The sequence below is a fragment of the Lathyrus oleraceus genome, chromosome 5 (assembly GCF_024323335.1).
Source record: "Lathyrus oleraceus cultivar Zhongwan6 chromosome 5, CAAS_Psat_ZW6_1.0, whole genome shotgun sequence".
NCBI lineage: Eukaryota > Viridiplantae > Streptophyta > Magnoliopsida > Fabales > Fabaceae > Lathyrus > Lathyrus oleraceus.
Window position 1 is genome coordinate 19,952,502 of NC_066583.1, and position 9,198 is coordinate 19,961,699.

General features: G+C 39.2%; 1 pseudogene; it reads left to right on the forward strand.

Moving 5' to 3' along the window:
* The first annotated feature begins 6,793 nt into the window (after positions 1–6,793).
* LOC127089180 (uncharacterized) lies at positions 6,794–6,893 on the forward strand (annotated as a pseudogene).
* Positions 6,894–9,198: the final 2,305 nt, after the last annotated feature.

A 9,198-nucleotide genomic window follows, 5' to 3' on the forward strand; every position in this document is an offset into this window, starting at 1 on the left:
AATTAAAGTGTAACGTTCGTCTCCAACGGCTCCCTAACGTTCACATGTCTGAGGGGCGTTACGCTCGTCACAAGGCTGTGACGCTCGTAACAGGCAATAGACGTGCCGTCCGTTATGGGTAGTGTGACGCTCGTCACACATTTCTTTTTGGAAAGGCTTTCAACAGCGCTTCACAGAATTACTTTGGTAGCGTATTTTAATGTTTCATTTTGCTTATGATCATTTTTAGTCTGCAATTTTAATGTATTGTGCACGCTTACTTGCTTTGTATCATAATAATAATAGGTAACAACAGTAGAGCGTAATAGCCATTGCATAATAAAATTAACTAAACAGCTTCAATAAGAATGATCATAATGTATTACAGGGAAGGAAAACAATGAAATGAAATAGAAATAAACATGAATTCAAACAACATTAATGAAAAATCTAGCCTAAAACTAAATAACTTAGAAAGAAATAACTAAATTCCGTCTATCTTCGGATCTCTGGCCGGAGGAGCAAAAGAGTTAACATGATGCCGTAACATACGTAACTGACTTGCCGTGCTGCTCATGTATTCTAGGATTTCAAGTCTCAAGTTGTGGAAATCTTCCCTGAGGGCGTCTTGCTCTGACATCAAAGCTTCAATGACGGTTTTAATATCTGTTCCTGGCATATGATGTCGGAGATCAGGCATGGCTGATTCTTCGGTCAGGACAGGCTGAGGAGGAGGATCAATATCATAGTAGCCGGATGGAGTCTGAGGGTCAGATTCAGCAAGAGAGATATGGTCAACATAGTGCTCATAGTCATCACAAATCTCATAATCCTGGATGGATTCAGTGGATCCAGCAGGAGTTGGGGTTTCATTCAGGTTATAGAGCCAGTTCCTTTGGTTATGAACACTAGTTCTAGGATCGGGCATGGTGAATAGGCAGAGAACCTGGTTATCAATAATAAGCTCAAACTCATCAGACCCTATGTTTGCTATAAACATAGTGTTGAAGAGGAAGGGTATACTCATAGTAGTAATGCCACAAAAAGGGCTAAGGTCAAGCATAGGCTGACGTAATCCAATAGCATTACCTATCATAGTGATCAAACCGCCTATTCTAATGGGTGCTCGCTCATCCTGGATAAGGTGGTCCAAATTAGCTAACATAAAAGTAGCACCGTTTACTGGACGGTTCTGGGAAGCACAAAATATGATGAAGAGTTCATCACGTGAAACTGAAGTACTATTTGGCTTCTTCCCAAATAAAGTGTGGGTCAGGATCTTATGGAAATAGCGAAAAGCCGGGTTATGTATGTTTCCAGAGAGAAACTCATGTTCTTCGGGCTCATCATTTCCAGTCAGCTTACCCCAAAAGTGTTCAAGCTCTCTATATTCAAAAAGTTCTTCCTGGCTTACAGTGAATGTATCAAAGGAGGTAGGAAAACCCAAAAGGTTGGTGAAGTTTCTAATATTAAATTGGTACTCCATATTGAACATTCTGAACTGGATAAAACCTCTGCTAATTCCTTTTCCATGGCTGGGTAGATAGATTAATGAACTAAGGAATTCTAGTGTGAGTCTCCGGTAGGTGGTGAAATGTCTCAGGATAGGGGAGGTCTCCCATCCTATCTGATTCAGCAAAAACAGGACACTCTGTCTCAATCCAAGGGCAGTCATCGCCCAATCATCAGCATATAAACTAGGTAGCATCTCTCTAGCGGCTAGTTCTTCAAACTTTCATTTCTGAGCCATTCCTCTGAACTTGATACCCATACGATCAGAATGTCCCATCTGGTTAGTGTTAGCTAGAGAAAAGAAACACGAGTTTAAGTCAGGATTTGGCCAAATGCCGAAAGAAGAAAAGAATTATTATTATTATATATATATATATATATATATTTTTCTTTTTGAATAAATCAATAATGAATACTAAATAGAAATTAAAAGAATAATTAAGAGAAAAATAGGGAAATGATAATAATAATAGAATAATAAAATAACAAATTAATTTGTGGGTTGTCTCCCACTAAGCGCTTTGTTTAAATGTCGCAAGCTCGACAAAGAAACTGTTAAATATAGTCTATGAGTCCTGGGGGCGTTTCGTCTAAGTGTAGAATTTGCGAATCCTCGTTGGTTTCCGCATAGTGATAATGTTTCAGACGTTGCCCGTTTACGGTGAACGGTTCTGTAGATTGTCCTTTTATTTCTACCGCTCCACTGGGAAAGATTTTAGTGATATGAAAAGGTCCTGACCATCTGGATCGTAGTTTTCCCGGGAATAACTTTAGTCTAGAGTTAAATAAAAGTACTGCGTCGCCTTGCTTGAAGATTTTCCTTGATATACGCTTGTCATGCCATTGTTTTGTTCTTTCTTTATAGATTTTGGCATTTTCATAGGCGTCTCTTCTGAGTTCCTCTAATTCGTTTATGTCAAGGATTCTCTTTTCACCGGCGGCTTTATAATTCAAATTTAAATTTCTAATAGCCCAATAGGCTTTATGTTCTAATTCTACCGGGAGGTGACAGGATTTTCCATAAATGAGCTTAAATGGGGTCGTCCCTATGGGGGTTTTATAAGCAGTTCGGTATGCCCATAAAGCTTCTGGTAATTTCAATGACCAATCTTTCCTTGAAGTGGCGACCGTTTTTTCTAGTATTTGCTTGATTTCTCTGTTAGATACTTCCACTTGTCCACTGGTTTGAGGGTGGTAAGGTGTTGCTATCCTATGTCTCACTCCATATTTAAGTAGTAGTTTTTCGAGTACCTTGGATATAAAGTGTGATCCACCATCACTGACTACTATTCTTGGGATGCCAAATCTCGGAAATATTATATTTTTAAAGAGTCTAGTCACTACTCGGGTGTCATTTGTTGGAGAAGCTATAGCTTCGATCCATTTTGATACGTAGTCAACTGCCACGAGTATGTATTTGTTACCGAAAGAGGATGGGAAAGGTCCCATGAAGTCTATCCCCCACACGTCAAAAATCTCTACTTCCAAAATACCTTTTTGTGGCATCTCGTCACGTCTAGATATGTTTCCCGTGCGTTGACATCTGTCACACTCCTTAATAGCCGCATGTACGTCCTTCCATATAGTTGGCCAATAAAAGCCAGCTTGTAGGATTTTAGAGCAGGTTTTGGATGTACTTGTGTGTCCACCATAAGGCGCAGAGTGACAGTGTTGGATTATATTTTCTACCTCTTCTTCGGGTATACATCGACGGAAAATACCATCGGGGCCTCTTTTGAAAAGTAAGGGATCATCCCAGTAATAGTGTTTTATGTCGTGGAAGAATCGTTTCTTCTGCTGGTAAGATAAAGTAGGTGGAACTATTCCGGCAGCTAAATAATTGACTAGATCAGCGTACCATGGTGTGACAGATATAGCTAAGGTGGTTTCTACTTGCATGTCGGAGTTGTTCTCTTCCAAAATAGCTATGAGTTTATCATACGAGAAATCATCATTAATGGATGTTCTTTCCGGTTCAAGGTTCTCAAGTCTAGAGAGGTGGTCTGCTACTACGTTTTCAGTTCCTTTCTTGTCCTTGATTTCTAAGTCGAATTCTTGTAGTAACAAGATCCATCTTAGGAGTCTAGGTTTAGCATCTTTTTTTGTTAAAAGGTACCTGATAGCAGCGTGATCAGTGTAAACTATTATTTTGGCTCCTACCAGGTAAGAACGAAATTTATCTAGCGCAAATACCACTGCTAGGAGTTCTTTCTCGGTTGTGGCATAATTCATCTGTGCTTCATCCAGGGTTCTGCTAGCGTAATATATAACGTGAAGCTTTTTATCCTTTCTTTGTCCTAAAACAGCACCTACAGCATAATCACTGGCATCGCACATTATTTCAAATGGTTCATTCCAGTCTGGTGTCTGCATAATGGGTGCGGAGATCAATGCTTGTTTAAGAGTTTGAAATGCTTTTAAACAGTTATCGTCGAATATGAATTCAGCATCTTTCATCAACAGTCCGGTTAAGGGTTTAGTTATCTTAGAGAAGTCTTTGATGAATCGTCGGTAAAAACCGGCGTGTCCTAAAAAACTTCGTACTTCTCTCACAGTTCTTGGGGGTTGAAGATTTTCGATTACCTCTATTTTGGCTTTGTCTACTTCGATTCCTCTGTTCGAGATGATGTGTCCTAAAACAATGCCTTCTTGTACCATAAAGTGGCACTTTTCCCAATTAAGTACTAAGTTTACTTTTACACATCGCTCCAGAACTCTTTCCAGGTTTTCAAGGCATTCTTCGAAGCTTTGTCCGTATACAGAAAAGTCATCCATAAATACTTCCATGATGTTTTCGAGAAAGTCGGCGAATATTGCCATCATGCATCTTTGAAAAGTTGCAGGGGCATTACACAGACCAAACGGCATTCGTCTGTACGCGAAGGTACCAAAAGGGCATGTGAATGTTGTCTTTTCTTGGTCATCAGGGTGAATTGGTATTTGAAAGAAGCCTGAATAACCGTCTAAATAACAGAAATGTGAATGTTTAGCTAATCGTTCTAACATCTGGTCAATGAATGGTAAAGGGAAATGATCTTTTCGGGTTGCTTTGTTTAGTTTCCTATAATCAATGCACATTCTCCATCCCGATTCGATTCGTTTAGTTATAGTTTCTCCTTTTTCGTTTTCAATAACGGTTATGCCTCCTTTCTTTGGTACAACGTGTACAGGACTAACCCATTTGCTATCAGATATAGGATATATAATACCTGCTTCTAATAACTTGGTTATTTCTTTCTTTACTACCTCACTTAGGATCGGATTTAGTCTTCTCTGGTGTTCCCTAGAGGTTTTACAGTCTTCTTCTAACATGATGCGGTGCATACAAATAGAAGGGCTTATTCCTTTAAGATCGGTGATGTGGTATCCTAGTGCGGTTGGATATTTTCTTAAGATATGTAGGAGTTTTTCTGTTTCGAGTCTTCCTAGATCTGCATTAACTATCACAGGTCGTTCAAGTTCTAAGTCTAGGAATTCATATCTCAAATTTTTGGGAAGTGTTTTCAAATCAGGGGTTGGTTTGTTAAGACACTGCGTAGGATCTGGTGTTATTGCTAGGCATTGTTTAGATTTGTCCTCTAAAAGATAGTCTGATGATTTGTCTTCTCCTGACTCTGCTTCTTTTATGCATTCATCGATGATATCCATGAAGTAACATGTATCTTCTATTGCAGGTGCTTTCAAGAATTGGGAAAGAATGAATTCAATTTTCTCTTCACCTACTTCGAAGGTGAGTCGTCCTCGTTTTACGTCTATGATTGCACCGGCAGTTGCTAAGAATGGTCTTCCTAGTATAATAGGTGTCGTATCATCTTCTCTAATGTCCATAATTGTGAAGTCAGTGGGAATGTAAAACTGACCTATGCGTACGGGAACGTTTTCAAGGATTCCTACAGGATATTTGATGGAACGATCTGCTAATTGCACAGACATTTTGGTCGGTCTTAATTCTCCCATTTCCAGTTTCTTACATATGGATAAAGGCATAACGCTAATTCCGGCTCCTAAATCGCATAAGGCTTTGTCGATGACAAATTTTCCTATGTGACAGGGTATAGAGAAACTACCCGGATCCTTGAGTTTAGGGGGCATGTTTTGGATTATAGCGCTACATTCGGCAGGGAGTGTAACGGTTTCGCTATCCTCAAGTTTCCTTTTATTAGAAAGAATTTCTTTTAAGAATTTAGCATATGAGGGCATCTGCGTAATAGCTTCGGTAAACGGAATTGTAACGTTTAATTGTTTAAGGAGATCAACAAATTTTCTAAATTGGCCTACATCTTTGGTTTTAACAAGCCTTTGAGGGTAAGGTATAGGTGGTTTGTAAGGTGGTGGAGGTACATAAGGTTCCTTCTTTTCTAGGGTTTCCTTATTACTCTCTTCCTTTTCCTTAGGTTCACTTTCCTCAGTGGATTTCTTAGGGTTTTGGTTTTCTATCCTTAGTTCAGACGGTCCTTCCACTTCCGTTCCACTTCTTAATATAATTGCATGAGCTTGGCTTCTCGGATTGGGTTGGGGCTGTCCAGGGAATGTACCAGTTGGTGCAGCAGTAGGTGCTTGTTGTTGAGCTACTTGAGATATTTGCGTTTCCAGCATTTTGTTATGGGTAGCCAGGGCATCTACTTTGCTTGCTAGTTGTTTAAGTTGTTCGCCAGTGTGTATGTTCTGGTTTAAGAAATCTTTATTGGTTTGTTGTTGGGAAGCTATAAAATTTTCCATCATGATTTCCAGGTTGGATTTTCTAGGGGTATTATTGTTAGGATTCTGTTTCTGATATCCCGGAGGTATAGATGGGGCTTGATTTGGAGACTGTCCAGGTGCGTATAAAGCATTATTACTCTTATATGAGAAGTTTGGATGGTTCTTCCAATTTGGGTTATAGGTATTCGAATAGGGGCTTCCTTGAGCATAGTTTACTTGCTCTGTTTGGATTCCAGTCAAGAGTTGACATTCCGCAGGAGTGTGGCCTTGGATTCCACAGACCTCGCAATTCTGAGTTATAGCAACCACGGCTGCTGGAGGTGATACGTTTAAACTTTCAATTTTCTGGACCAAAGCATCCACTTTTGCATTGACGTGATCAAGGTTACTTATCTCGTACATGCCAGTTTTCGTTTGAGGTTTTTCCACATTCGTTCGTTCGGTTCCCCACTGATAGTGGTTTTGGGCCATGCTCTCGATAAGCTGGTAAGCATCAGCGTAAGGTTTGTTCATTAGTGCACCACCTGCAGCGGCGTCTATTGTTAACCTTGTGTTGTATAAGAGACCATTATAAAATGTGTGAATTACTAACCAGTCTTCCAAACCATGGTGTGGGCAAAGTCTCATCATGTCTTTGTATCTTTCCCATGCTTCGAAAAGAGACTCGTTGTCTTTCTGTTTAAATCCGTTTATCTGGGCTCTTAACATAGCTGTTTTGCTTGGTGGAAAATATCGGGCAAGAAAAACTTTCTTCAACTCGTTCCATGTGGTGACTGAGTTGGAAGGAAGAGATTGAAGCCATCTTCTAGCGCTATCTCTTAATGAGAAAGGAAAAAGACGAAGTCGAATTGCCTCTGAAGTGACACCATTAGCTTTAACAGTATCAGCGTATTGGACAAATACGGATAAATGAAGGTTTGGATCTTCGGTAAGATTTCCAGAGAATTGGTTCTGTTGCACAGCCTGCAACAACGAAGGTTTAAGTTCAAAGTTGTTTGCTTCGATTGCGGGCGGAGCAATATTTGAATGCGGTTCATCTTGCGATGGAGCGGCGTAATCTCTAAGAGCACGAGCTGGTTCTGCCATCTCGGTTAAAGAAGGAAAAATGTTTTTGAAATCAGGAAGGTTTATAGGAGGGAGATTGTTTTCAGCACGATATTCCCGAATTCGTCGTAAGACTCGGAGATATAGTTCGATATCGTTGATTTGTAAATAGAGCGGTTCGCCTTGAGAGCGAGTGCGTGGCATACAAATCAACGAAAGAAAGAAAATAGAAGAAAAAGAAACCTTAGTCTCTACAGCGTAACGGAAGAGTTACGATATCGATTGAATAAAAATCCCCGGCAACGGCGCCAAAAACTTGATCGCTCGACTGGGTGAGTCGAGAATGGGATACAAACTGCAAGTGCACAGTTCTATCGCGTAGTTTTAAAAGATATCGATCCCACAGGGACTTATGAATCGATATACCGTTATCTAAGGTTACTACGTAAATCTAAGGTGAAAATGTTTGATTGTTTGGGAAAAACTAAGAGCTAAACTAATATCTAGATTAAATATTAATAAGACGGATATCGGTATGTAGTTCGTCAAAACTAGGGAATCAAGTCTTTGTCGGTTTCTTGGTTTTAAAATGAATCGTTTCGGTTAACTTTATTGGTTAAAGGTTCTATCTCAAACTCTCGCTCTGTTGAATAAACCATGATTTTATATTAATGTTGCTGTCACTTATAATTAAGTCAAAAACCATATTTTGAAAACAATAAAGTTGCAGAAACTCTTTTTAAGAAAATACTGACCGTTTTAAACACCCTTATCTCAAACTCTCGCTCTGTTGACTTAGGTTATATAATTAAATCCAAATGCTTAACTCTCGTCCTCACATTCAATCTTTAAAAATACTTTTTGGAAAAGGTCAGAATTTAATTAACTCTAAAACTTGCTCTCGCCCTGATCTAGAATTAATGCCTAACTTACACTGTCCAGTTAAAATCTCAAACTCTCGCTCTATTGATTTTAACTTCTTTATGTCTTTTACTTTTGTAAAAAATCTTGTTATTAAACCTGTAAGTTGAGACCGTAAAAAGATTGATTTTGATTTTAAGTTTAGGTAGACCGACTCAGTCTTGATCCCTTATTCTGCTTACTTTACATACCGATACCTAGGCAAATTAGCCAGACATGCTAAATAAATAAGAATTTATATCATGCATAAACAGACTCATTCCAGGCAGATAATATAGATAAATAATAAAACAAAATATTAAATAATGATTAAAGAACCTGAATGCGTAATACAATGGTCTTGAACACTCCACCACAAGCCGGTAGGATTTGTTCTTGGATTCTTCAATTAAACAGTAAATTAAATCAAGGAAATAAAACTGGAATATAACGTAAGGTTAAATCCAGTATAAAGTTGCACAATAGTTTCCGGTGTAGAAACTATTATGCGAAAAATATCTAAAAGCTAAAACTGGAAAGGTAAATTTGCAAGGGAAAAAGAATGCAAAGCTTGCAAAAGAAATAAATAAAATAAACAATGCTGGAAAAGAAAAATAAGCAAAAGGCGTGAAAAGAAAATTTGGCAGAGCTTCGGCAATGTGAGCGTGGAAAAAATCGGTCCCCGTTTTAGGTTTGTGAGATGGCTATTTATAATAGTGTTGGTAACTGCATTCCGTTTCTCCCATCCTTCAACGTGGCTACATGCGCGGCGTGGATATAGGAGACCAACTTCTCAACGTTCCTCTTCAAGTCTTTCTGAGGGCGTGACTTGCGCCAAAAAGCTAGTGGAATGGTGTGACGCTCGTCACACCATGTGTGACGCTCGTCACAGTGGTGCTTCTAGTGTGACGCTCGTCACAACCCTTGTGACGCCCGTCACAGGCACAACGTGCGCTTTCTTTGGGCTGGGCTTGGTCTTTGATATTTGTTTCCTTTTTACTCCTTTTTACACCTCCTTTTCTTCCCTTTTTCACTTTTGCTTCAAAATGGATACCTGACATA